The 24,989-nt window shown below is 37.1% G+C and overlaps 1 protein-coding gene and 1 long non-coding RNA gene across 3 annotated transcripts in view; one reads left to right on the forward strand and one right to left on the reverse strand.

Annotated features, from left to right (window-relative positions):
* LOC135771637 (protein NLRC3-like) overlaps window positions 1-24,989 on the forward strand; it is a 122,454-nt gene that overhangs the window by 13,860 nt on the left and 83,605 nt on the right. The window lies entirely within an intron of this gene.
* Window positions 12,669-23,283, reverse strand: LOC135770249 (uncharacterized). 2 transcript variants are annotated; one of them, XR_010542570.2, is made up of 4 exons: window positions 23,072-23,283; window positions 22,238-22,284; window positions 16,169-16,215; window positions 12,669-12,769 (listed from the first exon to the last, which is right to left on the reverse strand). It is a non-coding gene; the product is annotated as an uncharacterized lncRNA (long non-coding RNA). The 2 variants fall into 2 exon arrangements; XR_010542571.2 differs by lacking the exon at window positions 23,072-23,283 and adding an exon at window positions 22,588-22,687.

Genomic DNA, 24,989 nt, shown 5'->3' on the forward strand with positions numbered 1-24,989 from the left:
GCATCAATTACAACATCAAGACTGCATAGAAGAAGGATCTGAGTACTGAAATGGCCAGCCTGCAGTCCAGATCTTTCACCCAAAGAAAAGATTTGGTGCATCATAAAGCGAAAGATGTGACAAAGAAGACCTAAGACAGTTGAGCAACTAGAAGTCTGTATTAGACAAGAATAGGACAACATTCCCATTCCTAAACATTGGTCCTCCTCCAGCTGTTCCTTTATTTGTACATTTAAATTTTCTGGCCTCTTATTGCTACCTGTCCCAACTTTTTTTGGAATGTGTAGCTCTCATGAAATCCAAAATGAGCCAATATTTGGCATGACATTTCAAAATATCTTACTTTCAACATTTGATATGTTATCTATATTCTACTGTGAATAAAATATAAGTTTATGAGATTTGTAAATTATTCCATTCCTTTTTTACTCACAATTTCTACAGTGTCCCAACTTTTTCTGTTTTGGGGTTGTAGAATAATACCAGAAAATGAGCTGTTTTTGAGTTTTTCTTTTCCTTGACATTGAGCTGCTATGTCTTGTATATTGTTATTGTGTGTAGGTGTGTGAATGGTGTAAAAATATAAGTGAAACATGTAATGAATTTTGAGGAGACCCCAGGAAGAATAAACTAAAACACAATACAGTCAGTCGTTTAAATACTGCCACCTGCTGGTAGAAAGGGGGAACAGTTTGGTGGAAACCACATTAAGTATTCATTTAATTATATAATATAGCGCTAACAGTAACAACTCTGCGCTAACAGTAACAACAAAGCCAATTTATTTATTGATTTTTTTTCTTCTAACGTTACTCTGGTGTTACGTTAGTGCTGCATAACCGGCTTTTATTTTGATAGGCTGTATTTACTATAACTTCCGCGTCACGTGGCCAACCTGTCTTTCTTTTAATGTAGATCTTCAAACAGAGAAATGAAAAAAGGAATTTCCAAAAACCAAAATCGAACCATTATTTGAATTTGGTTTAGTCGTTTTTCGTTTTTAGATTCAGAAACCAAAAACGGAAGAACGGCTGTTATTTTAGCGGTTTTTGTTTTTTGTTTGAAACGACAAACAAAAAACGTGTGGTTTCTCGTTATTTTGTTTTTTGGTTTAAACGAAAAAACAAACTATCAAAACGTACACGGACCTTACTAGTAAGAAAGCCATTTTAGATATCTGAAATTATATTGATATCAGAAATACAATTTCAGATAACAGAAATTAACATTGTTACTAGTGACAATCGAATTATTGATATCAAGAATTAACATTTTAACTAGTAACTGTAACAGATGGTTAGATTAGTTCACAACACATAATAATAATAATAATAATAATAATAATAAGTTTTATTTATATAGCGCCTTTCCAGAGCTCAAGGACGCTTTACATCAAAAAAGAAAATTTTAACAAAATGACAATGATAAGGGACACATAAGTACAAAAGAGACAAAGACAAGTCCAACAATACAAAACAGAAATTAAGATGCATAACATAACATTCAGGGAGATATTGGGATAAATACAGCGTAATCAAATCAGCAAGAGTAGCATTCAGAAAACAGGTGAGTTTTGAGTAGTGATTTAAATTCAGTTATATTATTTACACTGCAGAGAGAGCGGGGAAGAGAATTCCAAAGTTTGGGTGCAATAGTAAAGAAAGACCTGCCCCCCATTGAAGAAAGGCGATACCGATGGATACAAGAAGACTAGAGTCAGAGGAACGTAGTGAGCGAGTTGGGGTGTAGGGAACGAGCATATTGCAGAGATAAGGGGGAGCCAAACCATGCAGAGATTTAAAGGTAAGCAGTAGGACTTTGAATTTAATACGATGGACTACCGGAAGCCAGTGGAGATCTTTCAAAATTGGAGTGATGTGAGCAGAACGCTTAGTGTGAGTGAGAAGTCTAGCAGCTGAGTTTTGGATATATTGTAACCTGGTGATGGAGCTGACAGGTAGACCAATGAAAAGGGCATTACAGTAATCGAGACGTGATGATACAAATGCATGGATGACAGTTTCAGCGTCTTTAGTACTGATGAATGGGCGGAGTTGGGCAATGCGACGGAGGTGAAAAAATGCAGATTTTGCCAGTGAATTAATATGGGACTGAAAAGAAAGCGTTGAGTCAATGATTACACCTAGGTTTTTAACAGTATTGGATATTTTGATGTGAGAACCAGCAATTTCACAGGTGAAATTTGAAGAAATATTGGTGGTTAGTGACGGGGTTCCAATAAAAATAATCTCAGTTTTATCCATGTTAAGTTTAAGAAAATTTGAATTAAGCCAATCTTTTATGTCCTTTACACAAGCTGAAATTTTGTCAATTTGGGGAGGTAGGGTGGGTGTGAAGATAAGAGTATAACTGAATATCATCAGCGTAAAAGTGATAGTTGAGACCATGGCGTAGTAAAATCTGACCGAGTGGTATGATATAGATTATTAATAATAGTGGCCCAAGAACGGATCCCTGGGGAACACCTTGCTTCAGGGGGACAGTTCAGTCATAGAAAATCCATTTATTTCTTATTCACTTACTTTCTATACATTCACTATATAGATCTTACTGAACTGGTGTGCCCTCTAGTGTCATGGAGGTTCCACTACATCCCCTCCTTTTAGTCTAAACATCTCTTTATATTAATCTGAATACTTATATACATATAGTTGCATTATTATTTTTCTTTAGCTAGAACAACAATTTCACACTTATAACATTGAACTTTCTTTTCCTAAGCTGGAAGCCAGGGTAGACTACCTGGACATTCCTGACACCGCTGAAGGGATTATTCTGCCCTTTTCTTGACAGCAGGTCTTTCCTATTCTAATTTTTAATTATAAGTCCAGTATTTCTGGTGGACGGGAAATCCTACCCGACCTTGTAACTGTTCCCTGGACATATTGATGAGTTGGTCCTGGAAGAACTGTAAGATGAGCTCTGTTTCTTCCTAAAGTTCCCATCTCAGTTTCTACCTGATATGATCTGGGTGTTGATGCTTCACCCTGAACTGTTCCGGTTGTCTTTGAAGTTCTGATCCAGACTTTCTGTCCAGGTATGATGACTGGTAGATCTTTCACTCTGTGTCTAGACTTAAATGTTTCCTGTTGTTTCTCTTTTAACATCCTGTCTTTTCTTCTGAACACTTTCAGATCTGGCCATTTTGGTGTGAGAGATTTAGGTGGAACTGGGACCGTTGACCTTATTCTCCTCCCCATCAAAAGTTCAGCTGGAGAGATTCCATGAGCTAATGGAGTCGATCTGTAGGCCAAAAGAGCTCTCTGAGGGTCTAGGTTCTTTTTCAGCAGCTGTTTCACAGTTCGCACCGCCCTCTCTGCCTCACCAATACTTTGAGGGTAACGTGGACTACTTGTGACATGTTCAAAATCGTAGTCTTGAGCAAACTCTGCAAACTCAGATGATGCAAACTGTGGACCATTATCCGTCACCAGTGTTTCGGGAATTCCAAACCGGGCAAAAATGACTTTAAGCCTTTCCATTGTTGTTGCTGTTATGAGTTTTGGTAAGTTTGCAACCTCAATGTATCTCGAGAAGTAATCAATCACGACCAGATAATGGCCTCCTTCCCATTGAAAGATATCTGCAGCCACCCGTTGCCAGGATCTCGCTGGTAGCGGTGTCGGCATCAACTGCTCTGTTTTTGGTGTCGGCATCAACTGCTCTCATCCTCCAGTGTGTCGCTTTCTGTTGATTTTTCCGGCCCAGCTGGTGCTCGCGACAACGTGTCTGCAGCGAGCAGTTGTTTTCCAGGGACATGCATGATGTTGTACCTGAATCTGAGCAGCCTCAGTCTGAACCGCAGAATTCTTGGAGGTAAGTCATCAATTGGTCTGTTTCCTAACAGAGATATTAGAGGTTTGTGGTCAGTCTCAATCATAAATTCCAATCCCAGCAGGTATGCACTGAGCCGCTCACATGCCCATGTTACCGCCAAAGCCTCTTTTTCAATTTGTGCATATCGTGTCTCTGTGGTTGTCAGACTTCGAGAGATATACACAACAGGCCTCCACTCACCGCTTTTCTGTTTCTGCATGAGCACACCACCAAGACCGTACGAGGAAGCATCGGCTGAAACCACAGTCTCGTTGTTCGGACTATACTGTGCCAGTATAGCTGGTGAGCTGAGTTCTGTCTTTACCTTCGCAAATGCTTCTTTCTGCTGCGCATCCCATATCCAGGTGCTGTCATTCTTTAACAGGTCTCTCAGTGGTTTTGTGAGAGTCGGCAGATGAGGTGAAAACTTCCCGACATAATTAACCATCCCAATGAAACGTCTGACTCCTTCCACATTCTGGGGCTCAGGCATGTTGACGATGGCTTTAATCTTGTCCTGGTCTGCTTCGATGCCTTGGGCGCTTACAGTGTGTCCTAGGAACTTTACTCTATCAACTGCAAATACACACTTGTTGTTCAGCGTCAGTCTTGCTTTTTCAAACTTCCTCAAGAACCACACAGTCTCTTATTGTGTTCGTTCTCATCCTTTCCAAACACTAGGATATCATCTGCATGGCAAAGAGTTCCAGTCGTCCCTGCGACGATCTGTGCGATCCTGAGCTGGAAGTGCTCCGGGGCCGAAGATATCCCGAAAGGAAGACGCCGGAAACAATATCTCCCTAATGGTGTAATAAATGTTGTTAACGGCTCTGAGTCTTCGTTTAAGGGTATCTGCCAGAACCCAGATGTGGCATCTAATTTTGAAAACACAGCTGCTCCCTCTAGCTGCGCTAAAGTCTCATCCACAGCTGGCAGTATGTGTCTTTCTTTGCAAACGTGTTTGTTCAGCCTTGTGAAATCCAAGCAAATCCTGATATTGCCGTTCGGTTTTGGTACGACTACCATTCCTGCACACCATGAGGTAGGCTCTTCGATTCGTCGAATGACTCCCATCTCTTCCATTCTGTGGAGTTCCATTTTCACTCGCTCCATAAGTGGCAGTGGTACGAGTCGTGGGGCTGATAGTGCATATGGAACAGCTCCATCTGCCAGTTTGATCTTGTAGCTGCCCTCCAATTTCCCGAGACCCGAGAAGACCTTAGGGAACATTGCTTTGTACTGCTATCCAGGTTCGTGTATGTTGGCTACCTGCTGTAGTAACTGTAAACCTTGGATTGGCATCACTAAATCCATTACAACATAAATATCCTGCTGAATCTTCTTTTTGTCCTTTTGCAGACACGCGCTGAATTTACCCATCACCTTCAAAGGAGTATTGTTAGGGGCTAAGATCATCTTTTTAGAATCTTTGAGTTTCCCTTGCTTTTCAGCTGAATACATAGACGCTGGAATCGCTCTGACTGCGGCGCCTGTATTGATTTTGAAGGTGATTTGTTCTGTGTTCACCAGGATTTCCTGTTGCCACATATTTTCTTGTTTTTGAGTCTGAATTGCTCCTAAAAAAGCAGACTCATAAGAGCTGTCAACTATCGTTTCAAGTCTTGGAGCTGACCAGCAAACTGCAGCAAAATGTCCTTTTTTCCTGCATTCTGCTTCTCTGGCTGGACACATTTTCCACGAGTGCTGTGGACTTTTCCCACATCTTTTGCAGGCATCCATCGGTTTAATTTTCTGAGCTGCATCATATGTACTTTGTGTTCTTTGTGCTGTCCCCTCTGCTCTCATTGTTTTCATTCTTGTTTTAGATGTTCTCTTTGTCATGACTGCATCCACATTTACTTCTTTTACATCAGACTTTTCACGTCTAATAACTGGCTGCTGGCGTTTTATTTCTTCATTTTGTCTGACTTGGGTTATCGTTTTGTCCAATGTCAAATTTGGATCAAGTTGCAGTTTTTCTGAGAGCTTTGCGTCTCTTATGCCCACTACAATACGGTCTCTGATCATTTCCTCATGTAAATCACCATATTTGCAGTGTTCTGCAAGTTTATACACGTCCGTGATAAAACTCTCTACTGCTTCGCCAGGCTGTTGAAATCTGCTATTGAATTTCGCTCTCGTAGATTACGTTATGTCTGCCAACAAAGTGCTCACTTAAAGCCTTCTTGACTTCTTCATAACTCTTTTTCTCTTCCTCACGTAGGGGTAACATATTCAAAATATCGTCACTCTTCTCCCCCATAATGTAAAGAAGCGAGTTTACCTGGTAGTCAGAGGGTTTATCTGCGAGTCCCGATGCTACGCGGAATCGCTCAAAACGGCGCATCCACTGTGGCCATGCACTGGGCTCGTCAAAATTGAAGCTTCCCGGAGGCGTCAGCGAAAATATCTGATCCATATTTTTACTGTTGACTAACGCTTAATCCCAGGCGCTTGCTTCTTGTTCCGTCTTTTCAGGATTTGAAAAACACTTCTGACACCATGTAACAGATGGTTAGATAGATTTACAACACATACACAGCTCAGTCACTGAACATCCATTTATTTCTTATTCACTTACTTTCGATACATTCACTATATAGATCTTACTGAACTGGTGTGCCCTCTAGTGTCATGGAGGTTCCACTACAGTAACAATTGAATTGTTGATATCAAGAACTCGATTGTTGATATCAACAATTTAGATCTTGATATCAATAATTGAATTGTTGATATCAAGAATTAACATTGTTCCTAGTGGAAATGTAATTCTTAATATCAAGAATTGAATTTGAATGGCAGCCTATGGTGATATTTCACTTGTGAAAATACAATTACAGATATCAAGAATTTAATTGTTGATATCAAGAATTAAATTGCTGATATCAAGAATTAAATTGCTGATATCAAGAATTAACATTGTTACTAGTGGAAATGTAATTGATGATACCAAGAATTGCCATTGTTACTAATTGAAATGTAATTTCTGATGTCAATAATGAAAATTTTAACTAGTGAAAATTGAATTGTTGATATCAAGAACTCAACGAATGAAAGTTAAAACGGCTTGCCATAGCGCTGCGCAGGCCGATCGGCGAAGTTTGCCGCTTGCAGCCGAGGGAGGAACTGAAGACGGAGCCATCAAGCCGGACACCTGCTGCTTGCCGTAGTGACGTGTGCGCCGTGTTTCCTTGTTTTTAATCGCGAATGAAGTGATTCAGATGCTGAATTTGATAAAAACAAACCGTTTAATAAAAAGTTGCAAACAGAAACATTTTATTTCAAATGTTTTAATTGCTGCATATACTGTATACCCAAAAATAACGGGGAAAAAAGCCTATATTACTAAAATACCAATAGAGTTTGTTATTTTCATTTTTATTTTATTACACGACACAATATAACATATTTATGCTTATTAACGTGTTTTTTCCTGTTTTAAAACATGAATTTATAATGTTTATTAGTGGAACTAAAGGTTGGATTAAACTTGAAACGCACGTGATCGTTGTCATCACAACTCCGTGCAGCCGCTCTGGAGCTAGCCGCCTACTCTCAAAACGCTCTCGCGGTACCTAAAAACCATATGACACAGTCACGTGCCTGCAGCGCCAGCTGAAAGTTGTGTTCGACTTCATGCGGCGCTGCGCAGACCGATCGGAGGCTGACTTGAAGCAGTGCATTCCGGTTAGTAATTTTGTCTGACTTAAACTGGCGCTGCAGGCACGTGACATGGTTTTAAAGAACCGCAAGAGCGATTCGAGATCAGCCACCGGAGTCAGCCAGTGCATTTCCCGAAGAGGAGCTGCACGGGCTGTAATGATGACACAAGTGTTTCACAATTGGTCGGATTCACCACATGACAACAATCACGTGTATTTCGTGTTTATTTTCACGCCCTCAGTTCCACAAATGCTCACAAATCTGTATTTTTATAACAGTTAAAGCTATTTTCATGTTGTCGCGATGTTTTTATTGTGTCATGTTCGTCAAAATAAAATGGATAGAACACGTAGAGCCCACTACATTGGTATTTAAATAATATATGCTTATGTTGAACTTTATTCCTGTAAAAACAGATGCTGTAAGCCTCTTCAGTTCCACTCATGCTCATACACGGACATTCAAAACAGTATAATTCACTTTTTATGTTGTTTACATCTTACAAATCATTACTGCGATAAAGCAAGCAAACGCCACGTGATCAGCCATGCCTGACGTAAGGGTTTGAAAAAAACACAAAACTCACGTGATTGTTGTCATGTGGTAAATCCGACCAATCGTGAAACAGCTGTGTCGTCATTACAACCCGTGCAGCTCCTCTTCGCGAACTGCGCTGGCTGACTCAGGCGGCTGATCTTGAATCGCTCTCGTGGTTCTTTAAAACCATATGACACCATATGAGCTCAAGTCAGACAAAATTACTAACCGACATGCACTGCTTTAAGTCAGCCGCCAATCGGTCTGCACAGCGCCGAATGAAGTCAAACACTGCTTTCCATGTAAGATTGGCTTACGGCTCCCCCATGAGGTTGAAAAGTGCAACAGTGCCTGGTATCAGACACTCTTCTGCAAGTAGGGGAGGGGCGGGGCTGTGTTCTCCGACCTGATCACGTGACTTACGATTGTGGCTGTAGCAGCTAGGAGGCTAATCAGGTTGCAGTAGAATTCATACAGGAGTGGTTCAACCATAAAATAATTTTAGAGACATTATTTAAAGGTGGAAAAAAATAGTGTTGCTTTAATACAATTAATCTTATTATTTTATGATTTTATTTTGAATTCTTACTTTGGGAGAATCTTTTCTAACAAAAGTCATTTTCTTATGTTGTAAATAAATCAGCAGTCAATCTCAAAAAAGTTCCCAACGTTCCCAAAAACGTTCTGCCAACATAAAAAGTAGGGGTGGGAATCGCTTGGACCCTCATGAATCGATTCAGAATTGATTCTTAGGGTCCCGATTCGATTCAGAAACGATTCTTGACGTACTAATTTGTAGAGTTGGGTCCGAGTCCACCTTTGTCGAGTACGAGTCAAGACCAAGTTCTTAACTCTTTCACCGCCAGCGTTTTTAAAAAAAGTTGCCAGCCAGCGCCAGCGTTTTTCATGATTTTCACCAAAGTTTAATGCCTTCCAGAAAATGTTCTTCTTTAAATATATAAACATACAATATACCAAATGAAAGAACAGACCCTCTGCTTTCAAACAAAAAAAACCGTTTCATCCTACCTTTAGTGGTTCTTTTGCAATCAGCTTTTGAATATGGGTAGGTTTTTGCAAAAACACCATATTTTGAGCAAAAAGCAGATATAATTCCATTTTTATGACGGACTTTTCATAGAGATCCCATTCAGAGCGATCTTTAAAACAGACACGGACATGCAGCAGCTTGCCATAGAGCAATACTTCCGGTTTTAAAAAGTTGCGGAAGGGCGCCACCTGGTGGATAATAGCGGTATTGCGGAAAGACGGAAAATCTCGTCATTGGCGGGGAAGCGGTTTCTCTTAATTGACGAGATATCTCGTCAATGGCGGGGAAAGAGTTAAACATCAAGTACGAGTCCAAGTCCGAGTCCAAAAGGGTCCGAGTTAGACTCAAGTCCGAGTTCTTAAAGGCCGAGTCCAAGTCGAGTCCGCCGAGTCCAGAAAGTAATTAAATTGAAAAAAGATACAAAATTTGTATTGTAAATGGTTACTTTCTATTAATACTTTAACCTTTCAACCCATTTAACCAATGGCAATATAAAACTGTAATAAAAATACCTCTATTGCATCTTGTCATTGCCAATGAAAATTTTTATTCTATGTCTAGTTTCCTATCAAAACTGATTTCAAAGAAAAGAAAGGGATATAGAGGTATCTTCTTTTTACCAGATGTCTTGCAAATAAATTCATCGTGCTAGCCACGCATTGATGTGTGTGATGTGTTTGTCTGCAAGTATGATGTGACTGGCTGCTGCCTGCCAGTGTGTTGCAGTAAAATAACAGGAGGGGAGACACTGGTCCCGTACACACTGCATATTAATTCGGTTGTCACTTCACCTTTTAATGCTTAATCCTGTTCTGTACACACACACACTTCAGTAATTTACGCTATTTACGTACAAAAAAGCCGAGGACCTGGCAACACTGCAAGACTGCTCGCTGTGAAGCAGCCTCACAAAAGAAGCGTACAATACACAACGCCCGGACGGAGGTTCATTGCAAAACGCAATGCTGTTAGATTATTTTGGTCAAAGCTGTGAGTGATAAGCACGCGAGACGGCAGAACGTTGCTATGGTTATCTCTGTGTCAATCATCACATTTTCGGGAGTGAGCCTTGTTCCATACAGACATGAAACGAACATTTAGGGGATTCACTCCCGCATTTAAATGCGGTTGTCACTCTCGAAAGTTTGCAGTGTGTACGAGACGAGACATTAATAAATTTCTCATCTCAAGTTCATGCTGTTTTTAATTTTATACATGACGTGGACTCGACTGTACTCGGGATATTTTCCGAGTCCAAAATGTCCAAGTCCGTGTCAAGTCCGAGTACAAATTCACCCGAGTGCGTGACAAGTCCGAGTTCATTCAAAATTGGACTCGAGTCCGGACTCGAGTCCGAGTCCAAGTTCGAGTACCCCAACTCTACTAATTTGCATATCTGTGACGTCATTACGTCACATTTGCTCTCAAAGCCAGGGGCATGTTCAATCTCACACCGGTGCGCAACGTTTTGCTACGGTTTCCGGGTTGAACGACATGTTTCCTGGAAACGGTGTGCAACGGAATGCAACAGGTTTTAGAAGCGTTTTCTCTTGTTTGGTGGGTGTGTCAGAAATGTCAGCCCAATCAGCGGCAAGATGTATAAAACCACGCGATAGTAAAGAGACAGCTCTCTCAATGGGTTCAAGTTGGAATGTTGTCTTTCATTTTGGACAGCAAGGTCAGTGATTGTAACATCGAGGGTATTTTACAGTATTAAACACACATTTCCCAGGTAGCCAAAACAGTTTGGCCCAATAATGGCCCAAATCCGGCAGGCCAGAAAAAAAAACACGGCCCAGTTCCGGCTGCCAGAAAAGGGCCAACTCTGGGATGAATGACGCCCCAGAATCGGCCCAAGTACACTGGCCCATGTCCGGGTGCCTAAAGTGAGCCGGCACTGCCAGCACAGTGCCAGAATCACGCCAGCTAAAACTGTACACTCAGCCAAAACTGGCCAATGTCCGGGTGCTTAATGTCAGCCGACACTGCCAGCAAAGTGCCAGAATCATGCCAGCTTAAACTGTACACTCAGACGAAACTAGCCCGAATTTTTTTTTAAAGTGTTTTTTCCACAAAACAATATTTTATAACCTTAGCCCTTAAGATGGCATGTACTTATCCCTTCTTAAAAAAACTTTTATTATATTTAGTTAAAAAAAGTTAAACTGCACATTAGAAGTTCTATCCTCAATGTTTGTGATGCTTTTAATGTGTTAAGTGTCACACTTTACTGTAGGTGTTTAAAAAAAAAGAAAAATATACAGTATGTTTACATGTTTATTTGAAACATAACATTACATTAATAAAACATTAATAAACATCTGGACACTCCTCAAGTGTACCCTAAAAGAAGGAAAGACTGAGAGAAAAGAGATAAGAGGGGGAACAGAAAATGACTCATGGTTACTTCATCAGATAGACTGAAGGCATTAATGTTAAATTGGGTAAATGTTAAAGGAATAGTTCACCCTAAAATAAAAATTCTGTTATCATTTACTCATCCTCATGTTGTTTTAAAGTTAGGGTAACAGATTTGATCCTGAAAGATTTTTAGTTATGCTGGTTAAGAGGCTGTTTACACTTGGTATTAAGATGCGTGTTCACGTGCGCTCACCTCCTGTCTGTAAACAGCGAGAAAAGCAAACTTTTCTGCTGAATTGACAACCTGTACAGGAGCCACAAAACGAAAGGCATCTTTTATAACAACAACAGCAAAAACTGCCTGGATCAGCAAGAGCAAAAACCCAAATTAACATCTGTAACCTTACTGCTTTAGCACGAGATGCAAACAGCTGCAGGAGGCAAAGGGTCTGAAAGGGTCGTTGTTTATTTTGGTAAGGTAGGTACGTGATATGTTTGTATTGAGATGGATTCAGATATTCTACTTTGATGAAACATTGTGTTGCTTATGAAATTTGTGTTCGTTTACGGATTAGCATAACGATATAGTTACTATGTCTACACAACCGAACGTGTGCTTAAACTAATTCTGATATAAACCAGTTGTTTATGTTGGTTATTTTGGAAGTGTTATTCACTTTGTACTGCAAAGTTTTCTCACTGGTGAATGAGACATGAAATGTGACCGTCTGATCTGTGCAAGTTCATGTGTTTTGAAAGAGGCGTGACTTTGGATGGCGATTTGACTTAAGGGTGGGATCGTGATTTCATTACTAGGCGGCTACCGTTAGCATTTTTCAAAATGTGCTACCCTACCTTTAAACCTGTATGAATTTTTTCTGATGAACACAAAAGAAGATATTTTGAGGAATGATGGTAAACACACAGCAGATTGTAACCATTGACTTCCATAGAAGGAATAAAAAAATATGATGGAATTTAATGGGTACCGTCACCTGTGTGCTAACCATCATTTATCACAATACTTTCAAAATACTTTTTCCTACTATGGAAGTCAATGGTTACAATGTGCTGTGTTTTTACCATCATTACGCAAAACATCTTAATTTGTGTTCATCAGAAAAAATCATGCAGATTTAGAACAACATGAGGATGAGTAAATGATGAAAGAATATCTATTGAACTATCCCTTTAACAACAATTGAAATACCTTGAATTTGCTTGTTTTCAGATGTCAGATGCAAGCTGCAGAAGTTTTTACGAACTTTTCTACTTCACCATCTGGTGCACGAACAGTAGTTGAATTTCTTCTGACAGATTCTTGAAAAGAAACAAAATTATTTAATTAGGTAAATGCAAGCATGTTAGTTTAACCCTGGAGAACCCAAGAACCCTTCTCTTAGAATCAATTAACATTGGCCACATTTGACCCGTGGGTTCTCCAGGGTTAAATGTTACCTACAAGCTATTCTGCTTCAAAAACATTGACAGGTACTTTAGGGTGGAAGACTTATAGCTTCATAGATTAACATTGTAATGGCTTTATATACAGTGGCAAGAAAAAGTATGTGAATTTCACAGTTTTCTGAACAAATTTGTCATAAAATGCGATCTAAACTTTATCTAAGTCAAGGGCATTGATAAACATAATGGGGCGGTTTCCCGGACCAGGATTAGCTTAATCCAGAACTAGGCCTTAGTTTAATTAGGAAATATAATTAGTTTTAACAAACATGCCTAACTAAAAACATTACCTGTGTGCATTTTGAGGTAAAACAAAGGGCACTGATGTATTTTAAGATATGTAAGTGCAAGTTGTTTTCAGTTTGGAGAGCTCTTAAAACTGTTTAAGTCTAGGACTAGTCTAATCCCTGTCCGGGAAACCGCCCCAATGTGTCTAAAAATAATTACACAAAAACATTCTGATCTTTCATGTCTTTATTGAGAACTACCAAAAAACATCTTAGTGCTTGTGAAAAAAATGTGAACCCTTAATTGAATGACCTCAAAAAAGCCAATTGGAGTCAGGTTTTAGCACAGCTATGGCCCTATTGTTTTTCCCCAGATTCAGTTAAATTTTTTCTCAAATTCCGTGTTTTTCGTTTTATTCTGGATTCTGGTTAAATTAAATTTCAGTAAATAAAAAAGCACATCTTATCAACTGAAAACATAACAGAAAATTAGCAGATCCACCACTGCAGTGAATATACTGTACTGTATGAGTGTGCGACTGTGCGTTTCCACAAGGTGACGTGCCTGTTTACCAGCATGTATAGCTCGTATATGGTTCTCAAGACACGAGGGCTCACAAAGTTTTCTTTCTTGTTTAAGTGAACATAAACAGCTGTATGTTTATTAGTATATTGAAGCAGTGCCGTCTTAAAGCTGTCTTGAGTGTTCAATGTTCATTACACAAAAAAAAATGAAAACCCCTCACTACTATTAACTGAATACATTTCGCAGCTGCACATTTAATCCATACAGTGAGGACTGTGCAGTGTTTTTTTGTATTTATTGCTAAGGTTCATGTTAAAATCATGTTGACAGACAATTTTATAACTAATATATTTACATTTAATACAGATGCCTGAAAAGTAAAACAAGATGAGTATAGTATTATGATTAAGAGGAAATATTAAAAATTTGGTTGCTTTTCAGTAGCATTGTTGTAGTGACAGCCAAAATACATTGGCCTATATGTAATACACATGAGTAGTACAAAGTCCATTTCCTACTTTGCAAACTCGACACAACAACAAAAAAACTAAACAAAAATGAGTGGAAGTGGCAACTAGACCTGTTCGAGTCGTGACTCACTCGGATCTTTAACCCGGATCTTTAAATTAACTCATGAGTCGCGAGTCTCTAGTGTCATTAACCCGGATCAGTTGAGTCCTACTACAATTCAATGTAAAACCATAAACAGCGCCACCACACACACAAACCTCTTTCAACATTATTGATGAGACTTCGCTCGCACTACAAATCCACTCGTAACCGGCTGATCTGCGCGAGAACTGACCCGAGATTCTCACTCAGAGCCGGAAACATTGCAAACTCGAGAGACCTGCGATTCTGCGCGAGCCGCGAATTGACCCGAGATTCTCACTCAGAGCCGGAAACATTGCAAACTCGAGAGACCCATGGATCCGCGCGAGCCGCGAACTGACCCGAGATTCTCACCCAGAGCCGGAAACCATGCGGACTCGAGAGACATGCGAATCTGCTCTGACTCGAGAGTCTCTCAACTCGTAACCGGCTGATCCGTAACCGACTGATCCGTAACCAGCTGATCCGCCGGCTGATCCGTAACCGGCTGATCTGCGCGAACTGTCTCTCCGGCTCTGAGGGCTACAATAGCAGGACAGTTTTATTCTATATTTTCTCTATATTATTATGCTATTGTTATTAGGCTTCTTTTTTAAATGGTTGACCATACACACCAAACCTAAAACCTATAAGCATGTTATTTCAGAAGTGAAAGGCTTTTGTTATGGATTTGCTTTTGAGGATACTTCAGTCGCTCTATAGATCCACTAACCGGCTCCGGCTGATCCACGCGAATCAGCCGGTTAGTGGATCTGTAGAGCGAGTCTCATGTCCATGGTCTGCGAGTCTGCAATGTTTCCGGCTCTGAGAATCTCGAGTCGCGTGGATCAGCTGGTTACAAGTGGGTCTGTACTGAGTTTCCTTGGCAATTTAGCAATACTGACTCAAATGACTCAAGTGAATCACACAACCCGGATCACTTTAGTGAGTGACTCACAATAACCCGGATCCTTAAAAGGAATCGAGTTTGCCAGGCCTAGTGGCAACGAATATCCAAAGATGATAAATTGTGGACAAAAAGGTAGCACAAATTCCTTTATATGGAAGTGGTTTGGCTAGCTAAAAAACTGACGAGGCGCAGATTAAAATATAAATGAACCCTCTTATTTTTGTGGCTTCAGTCATTGTTGGCATACTGTTTTAAAGCTGGAAGCATTAACAACTTACATCGAAATATATATCGTTATCGTTCAATATGGATTTTTGCCATATTGCCCAGCCCTAGGCCGATGTATTTTGGCTGTCACTACAACAATGCTACTGACAAGCAACCAAATGTTTTGTTTTTTTTATCATAACACTATACTCATCTTGTTTTACTTTTCAGGCATCTGTATTAAATGTAAAAATATTAGTTATTAGAATCTATGATTTAACATTAGCAATAAATACACACAAAACACTGCACAGTCCTCACTGTATGAATTAAATGTGCAGCTGCAAAAGTTGTTCAGTTAAGAATAGTGAGTGATTTTCATTTTTGGCGTGTAAAGAACATTTCTGACACAGAAAGCAGCAGGCTACTGTCACTTTAAGACCCAGAACAGCTTTAAGACTGCACTGCTTTAATATACTGATACTGACACATCTAGCTGTTTATGTTCACTTAAACAAGAAAGAAAACTTAGTTTAGTGATCACGCATGTGTTGACTGCGCGCTGTGTGCGTGCTTCGCGAGCCCTCATGTCTGAGGAACAGATGTCAAGCGTGCGCATTGTGGGAACGCTGAGTTGCACACTCATACAGAACAGTATATTCAATGCAGTGGTGGAGCTGCTCCTTTTCTTCATCTTTTCTACATTTGTGAATGTCCTGTAAATAATATATACTTTTTAAAGCGGTACGGATGTGTGCGTTGGCAAGGTGGACATGGAAAAAAGTATACTGTACCTTTTCTGTCTGTTCTGTTCCAGCCTTTATTGGAACCTGCTAGTGCTCTGAAAAACACATGAAAGATCTGAATTTCTTGTGTAATAATTTTTAGACACATTATGTTATTTATGTATATTTATTCAGAAAACCATTACATTTTCTTGCTAATGTATATATACATAAACATACAATACATATATAATATTGATGGCTCTTGCTTCATTCTGAAACCCTAGATGGCAGTTTTCTTATCCTCGAACAAACTGTCATCACAAGGGCTATGTTTACATGCACAAAATTTTGTCAATCCGACTGAATTTAATCCGATGAAAGGTTACAACAATACAGTTTACATGCACCCTAAACATGTTTAAATGTTTGCACCTCAAAATGTTTGTTTTCATGTACATTTTATAAAAACCGAACATCTGTGCAAGCGCACAGCCAGGGTTGGCAGCTTCACATATCAAAACCATCCCCATGGACATTCAAAATTAGCCCAAAAGCATCCCAATGACTTATCACAGCCCAAATACCAATAACTAATGAACAAAATCCTTTCATATCTGACCCGCAGAAAAAACAACTCGCAAAGACAGTTTAAACAGTAGCCCAAATCTGAACAAAAAAAAGAGAGGACTTGGCAATGCCACCCCAAAGCCAAACCAAAGCAAATAAGAGGTAAATATACGACGTGAACTTGAGCACAAATTTTCTGTGCACATGCACAATGTATTTTTGCATCCGACAAAATACTTCGATTCACGCATTTACATGCATACTTTTCTCCTGCTGATCAGATCACAGATTGGACTACACCACCCCTTCCCTTACGAAAAAGAAGTTTATTCAAGTGTGCTATAAGTATACTTCTTTTAAACTTAAAATAAGAAAGTATACTTTCAGTTAACTTTTTATGTACTTCTCTAAAATGTACTTTAGGTACTTCTCAGAAATATACTTAAATTGTACGAAAGTATACTTGACCTATACTGACCAAAATGTCTAAGTATATTTGGCCTATACTTGTTTATTGATATATACTTAAAAGTTTAAAGTAAAAATGCAACAACGAAAGCTACATCAAGAAAACTGCAAAAAGCCATATGATTAGCCCTGGTGAAAAATAAATATACTTTATTGTATTTCAAGTATATTTAAATTAGTACATTACAAATATACTTAGAAAGAAATGTACCATCTTTGAATATATTGAAAGTATGCTTACAACATATTTGCTTACAATTAAACTTTTAACATATTTCAAAATAATTATAATTTAGTATATTTTCTAAAAGTATACTTTAAAAAATATACTTGGAGTTAAAGTTCTGTGTAATTTTTAAAGTATACTAATTTGAACTTATTTTAAAGTTTATTTTAGGTATACTTTATCTGTTAAAGTTATCATTATAATAATGCACTGACAGCATATTTATAAAATACATTATTTAGCATCCTTTAGAAACAGTATATTTTAAGTAAATTTTGAAAGTATATGTAGTGTACAAATGTATATTATCTTTATGGAGAATCTTTAGTGTTAGTAAACTAGTAAGTTATTAATTTTGTGCTGCAGGTATACTTGCAAGTATTCTTTTATTATACTTTTAGTTAACTAGTGTACTCATACTGAAATTGTACATGTAAGTGTTCTGTTAGTGTACTCTTAGTAAACTAGTAAGGTACTAATTGTGTGCTGCAGGTATACTTGCAAGTTTTCTTTTACTATACTTTTAGTTAACTAGTAGTTTACTACATAACTTTACTTTAAATGAACTTAACATCATACTATAAATATAAATATAATGCACTTAAAGTACAATACAATGTTCCTGTGTATATTAATTTTATACTTGTACCTTTTAATTGTATTTTCAATTTGAAGCTAAATGTTTCGTGTGCTATCAGTGAGCTAATCAAACAAAAATAATAAATACAATAATTATATATATATATATATATATATATATATATATATATATATATATATATATATATATATATATATATAATGAGACACTACAGTGGGACACTGCAGAAATTGTGAGTAAAAAAGGAATGGAATAATTCACAAATCTCATAAACGTATTTTTTATTCCCAATAGAATATAGACTATCTCTGCCCATCTTGACTTCTGAGAGACACTGGCACACTTTTTATACTCAATCATGTTGCCAATTAAGTTGCAAATTGGTCCTTTAGTTGTTCCTTATATGTACATTTAACTTTTATACTCTTATTGCTACCTGTCCCAACTTTTTTGGAATGTGTAGCTCTCATAAAGTCCAAATTGAGCCAATATTTGGCATGACATTTCAAAATGTCTCTCTTTCAATATTTGATATGTTATCTATTCTATTGTAAATAAAGTTTATGAGATTTGTAAATTATTCCATTCCTTTTTTACTCACAATTTCTACAGTGTCCCAACTTTTTCTGATTTGAGGTTGTATATATATATATCTATATAATATGGCTGAACCCCCTGAATATTAACTTTCTTTCTGGACTCCATTTCCCATAATCCTGCATGCCTGGACTGATTGGTCTGCCACCTGAAACTCATTGGACAGCCTATATAAACTCTCTGGAACCATTCAGTCAGTGCAAAGTCTTGATTTGTACCGGCTATCATTGCTGAGTGGTTTGCCTGCCTGCTTATCTATCTGTATTTATTAATCTTGATCTGTTTTACCTGGTTTATGTTTGTTGACTGCCCTGACCCATTTGCCTGTTTCATGACTACAAGATTTGCCTGCCCTACATTGCTGTGTTTGCTGTTGTTTGACCTTGTCTGTTGGAATGAGTGTGTTTAATAAAAACCTGCAGATGATCCTCAGTGTCAAAGTGCTTTGTTACACAAGCAGCACACAATAAGTAACCTACTAGTTTAGTACACTAACAGAACACTTGCATTACAAATATACTTAGAAAGAAATGTACCATCTTTGAATATATTGAAAGTATGCTTACAACATATTTGCTTACAATTAAACTTTTAACATATTTCAAAATAATTATAATTTAGTATATTTTCTAAAAGTATACTTTAAAAAATATACTTGGAGTTAAAGTTCTGTGTAATTTTTAAAGTATACTAATTTGAACTTATTTTAAAGTTTATTTTAGGTATACTTTATCTGTTAAAGTTATCATTATAATAATGCACTGACAGCATATTTATAAAATACATTATTTAGCATCCTTTAGAAACAGTATATTTTAAGTAAATTTTGAAAGTATATGTAGTGTACAAATGTATATTATCTTTATGGAGAATCTTTAGTGTTAGTAAACTAGTAAGTTATTAATTTTGTGCTGCAGGTATACTTGCAAGTATTCTTTTATTATACTTTTAGTTAACTAGTGTACTCATACTGAAATTGTACATGTAAGTGTTCTGTTAGTGTACTCTTAGTAAACTAGTAAGGTACTAATTGTGTGCTGCAGGTATACTTGCAAGTTTTCTTTTACTATACTTTTAGTTAACTAGTAGTTTACTACATAACTTTACTTTAAATGAACTTAACATCATACTATAAATATAAATATAATGCACTTAAAGTACAATACAATGTTCCTGTGTATATTAATTTTATACTTGTACCTTTTAATTGTATTTTCAATTTGAAGCTAAATGTTTCGTGTGCTATCAGTGAGCTAATCAAACAAAAATAATAAATACAATAATTATATATATATATATATATATATATATATATATATATATATATAATGAGACACTACAGTGGGACACTGCAGAAATTGTGAGTAAAAAAGGAATGGAATAATTCACAAATCTCATAAACGTATTTTTTATTCCCAATAGAATATAGACTATCTCTGCCCATCTTGACTTCTGAGAGACACTGGCACACTTTTTATACTCAATCATGTTGCCAATTAAGTTGCAAATTGGTCCTTTAGTTGTTCCTTATATGTACATTTAACTTTTATACTCTTATTGCTACCTGTCCCAACTTTTTTGGAATGTGTAGCTCTCATAAAGTCCAAATTGAGCCAATATTTGGCATGACATTTCAAAATGTCTCTCTTTCAATATTTGATATGTTATCTATTCTATTGTAAATAAAGTTTATGAGATTTGTAAATTATTCCATTCCTTTTTTACTCACAATTTCTACAGTGTCCCAACTTTTTCTGATTTGAGGTTGTATATATATATATCTATATAATATGGCTGAACCCCCTGAATATTAACTTTCTTTCTGGACTCCATTTCCCATAATCCTGCATGCCTGGACTGATTGGTCTGCCACCTGAAACTCATTGGACAGCCTATATAAACTCTCTGGAACCATTCAGTCAGTGCAAAGTCTTGATTTGTACCGGCTATCATTGCTGAGTGGTTTGCCTGCCTGCTTATCTATCTGTATTTATTAATCTTGATCTGTTTTACCTGGTTTATGTTTGTTGACTGCCCTGACCCATTTGCCTGTTTCATGACTACAAGATTTGCCTGCCCTACATTGCTGTGTTTGCTGTTGTTTGACCTTGTCTGTTGGAATGAGTGTGTTTAATAAAAACCTGCAGATGATCCTCAGTGTCAAAGTGCTTTGTTACACAAGCAGCACACAATAAGTAACCTACTAGTTTAGTACACTAACAGAACACTTGCATGTACACTTTCAGTATATGACTAGTAAACTACTAGTTAACTAAAAGTATATTAAAAGAACACTTGGAAGTATACCTGCAGCACACAATGAGTAACCTACTAGTTTACTAAGAGTACACTAACAGAACACTTGCATGTACACTTTCAGTATATGACTAGTAAACTACTACTTAACTAAAAGTAGCCTATATTAAAAGAACACTTGGAAGTATATCTGCAGCACACAATAAGTAACCTACTAGTTTACTAAGAGTACACTAACAGAACACTTGCATGTACACTTTCAGTATATGACTAGTAAACTACTACTTAACTAAAAGTATATTAAAAGAACACTTGGAAGTATACCTGCAGCACACAATAAGTAACCTACTAGTTTACTAAGATTACACTAACAGAACATTTGCATGTACACTTGAAGTATAAGTCTAGAAAACTACTAGAATACTCATGAGTTCACTTGCAGTACAAATGAAGAACTAATTGTGCACTAGTTGTACACTTAAAGTTGACTACTCTTACACTTATAGTACACTTAGAAGTATACTTCTATATACTAAAAGTGGGCCAATTTAGTCCCAAGCGGTATTCAAGCAGTACACTTACAAGTATACTACTAGAACATAAATGTTAGTACACTTACTACATAAAGTATACTTAAAACTATACTCCAACATTACTTAAGTATTCTTAATAAAATTAACTTGAAGTATACTTCTTTTTCGTAAGGGTTTCAATACGATTCAAATTTGCATCCAATCTACCTCAATCGTATTGATTAAGGTTTTTACATGACGGCTTTTTAATACGATTGAGCCATCAATACGATTACAAACTGATTAATTGTTTGCATGTAAACATAGCTACTAGAAACATAAGTACTAGAATAAGGGCACACCACTAAGGTAAAAAAAACGGTTACATGCCCAATTGTGCCAGTGTTGTATTATCGAGAAAGTTCATTATTATTTTTATACCTTTTTAAGCCTTGCCTATTTAAAATTGTAATATTTGCAAGATGCAGCAAAAGAGAACTCAATTTGGTTTTTAAGGGTTGTTTTGAGATTTTCAATTATATAAAAAAGTAAGTTTTCCTTACTCTTAATCACACACATCCACAGATAATTGTGTTTTCTCTACCATTATATTTATATTTCAAAATGACTGCAAATGCCAAATCCATAAACTGGAATTGTGATCTAATAAAATATCTTGTTATTATAGTTTACATAACAATGTTTACATATCAAAGTTTAGTTTAGACTACTTAATGTAAAGACTTTTTAAAGACTTGTTATTTGTAATATATATTTGTAGCCCTAAACGAATCCCTATCATACTTCTGGCCCCAATTGACCCCTCAGACAGTCCTGACATTAACAATGCCACAAAACTGATTCCCAAGAAATATCCATGCCCCGTCCAATATTGTACTTTTACTTACATTAATTCTTCAAATGAATTCTGTCCAAACTGATGATCTTGAGAAATCTAAATATGACAAAAACAATCACAATAAGTTGTTAAGTTGTATAACAGACAGACAGATCATAGATACAAAATGTTGAGTAATAATTACATAATTAAAGTTCACTCATTTTCTACAAAGTATCTTTCAATAGATGAAATCGGTTATAATGTTGTGCAACAGTGAGGTGGAAATATTTTTACTGCAGGTGCACTTTAAGTAAAGAAGTTTAACTACCAGCTGTGTCCTGTAGCTGCAATGCTCTCTGTTCTGTGAAATTTAAACGTTTTCTGTACCAAAGTTATCCCTTGGTAAAAAAAAATTACCTCAGTCAGCTGTATAATAGCGGAACTGGCTGAGGTGGCTACGAGTGTTTAGCAGAATAGCTTCACGATCCCTCAGTTACTCCCGCCTGCTGCATAGACTGCTGAGGCAAATCCTCAGACCAGTTTTATGAGTTGCGAAATATTATTTGTTTGTTTTGCTAAACGAAATATTACTGTTTAATTAAGTTCATTAAACTGAGCAGAGTTCATTTCTTATGTCCGAATTCTCCTTGTCAGATAAATTATAAAAATCGATTTTCTTCTCAAATTTATCTAGAAATACTTCAGTATTTTAATAATAAATTCAAATGCTAATTTACATATTTGTTGAAGTGGGATTGTGGTCATTTAAAAAATTAAGTATACTATATCAGTCACACCAGTTTGCCCTTCTTTTAAATGAAGTTTGCATATATCTAATATGTGCAGAGTATAAACATTTTATCCATTAAAATTATGTTAAATAACTTCCAAAAAGTCTTACCTCAAAGAAATTGCAGCAGACTTCATGCAGCAACAACCGTTAAAGCCCGGTAAATGTCGTCACTAGATGTCGCAGCTAGTGCGCATGTCTTGAAACAGCAGCAGTTCTTTTTCCAAAATAAAAGTTCCTTTAACCAGCTTTAATTGTCTAAAAATTGTAATCGATAAATTATAAATAGATCAATCTTTATGATCAAATTAGTTCAAATTCTGGAAAAGGGCTGAAAAATTGTAGTTGTAATAAAGTAAACAAATTGACAAGCTTTACAGCTTATTACATTTTTTTTTATAAAATCTCAATTTAGTATTTGACCATTAATTAATAGAGGGGTTGCAAGTTTACAAACATTGCAGGGTGCGCGCGCAACCAAGGGGCAGAAAGACCGATTGGTGAGCTGATCTGCTACTGCAACAACCTTAATTATTGAAGCGTTCTTTAATGTTTGTACATAAATAAGACTTGATTTTAGTTGTATCTGTTTTTCTGTCTTTATTTTTGCAGTGTTACTGTGATACATGTATGAATTATAATTTTATAATTATAATGCTAGTAACGTAATAGTCGCATCTACTGGTATGTTAACATCAGGCACCCAGCACTGACTCTGTTGGTACTATTTTCCACGCAAAAATTCCTTGGCATTTTGACTTACAGACACCGCTACTAGCATACAACACAATGCACGTCTCTTCTTTCTGCCCCTCGGTTGCGCGCGCAACCAGTTAGTGACGTCGCCGTGCAACCCGTCTATACAACAATGTGTTTGTTGAAATATTACATACATAGAACATTTTTCAGTATAAGCTTAATAGCCCAGATACTTACATTCAATAGGCTAATGGCACTTTATGCCTCTACAAACCTATTCTTAACATTAAAATATGCTTCTCCCCTTCCCTTATTTTATTAGGGAAAAATTTCTGAGCTTAACTTTTCCTCACACTACTTTTCACTTATTGACATAGGCTACCATTAATCAGGAAAACTAAAAACAATTATCAAAACATTAAATAGAAACAATTATATGCATATCAATTGTTAAATTAATATATTTTATTAAAACAAACGTGAAATGTGAAAGCAAATATGTGGAAAATATGCCATTTGTCAGCCAAAATCGGACCAAATCCGCATATCCACAGCCTAGCCGAATCTGGCAACTTTTGCTGGGCCAGTGCTGGCTTAATGCTGGTAAGCCGCAGCCAGAACACAGCCGTGTGCGCCGACACTCAGCCGGATCTGGCCCGAATGCACTGGCTACCTGGGATTATAACGATTTCATCAGGCTTTAAAAACATTTAAAAAAGAACACAAAGAATGGCCTCTCAGCTACCGTAGTTGCAACTCGTGCGTCATCACAACAGGGTGTTCAATGCATCACCGTTTCAGTTTAATAAACGTTGTGCAACGTTTTGTCGGGGCTGAACGCAGCCCTGGTTAATGTTTGTGCTTTTGCTACTAGTCTCTGAGCTGTCATGTACTGTACTTTAATGCAACTAAGGGATAAATAATGTCATTCTTATATACATATATGTCCTGTTTCTGTTGTAAGCAGGGGCGTAGGCAGAAATTGTATTTTGGGCGGGCCGGAGCAAAAGTGAGTGGGCCTATAGTTTATCAGAATAAAATTACTTAAATAATAAATAAACCTTAGAGTGGAAAAAACCAATAGACAAACTGCAAAAACAGTGACATCTTTACTTTTCAATTTTTGGCGAAGTCAATAATAAAACACTGTCTAAACATGTTAAACCAACAGAGCTCAATAAAGGCTGGACAAACCAGGCTTATTCAGGCTAGTCAGCAGTGCAAAAACAGTTCACCTGAAATAAAGTAGGCCAAAAATAAATTGAAATGACGAAAACTCTCAGCAGAGCATGATTTATGTTAAATCAACCATATGCAGTGCAATCAGCCT

This window comes from Paramisgurnus dabryanus, chromosome 8 (genome assembly GCF_030506205.2).
Source record: "Paramisgurnus dabryanus chromosome 8, PD_genome_1.1, whole genome shotgun sequence".
NCBI lineage: Eukaryota > Metazoa > Chordata > Actinopteri > Cypriniformes > Cobitidae > Paramisgurnus > Paramisgurnus dabryanus.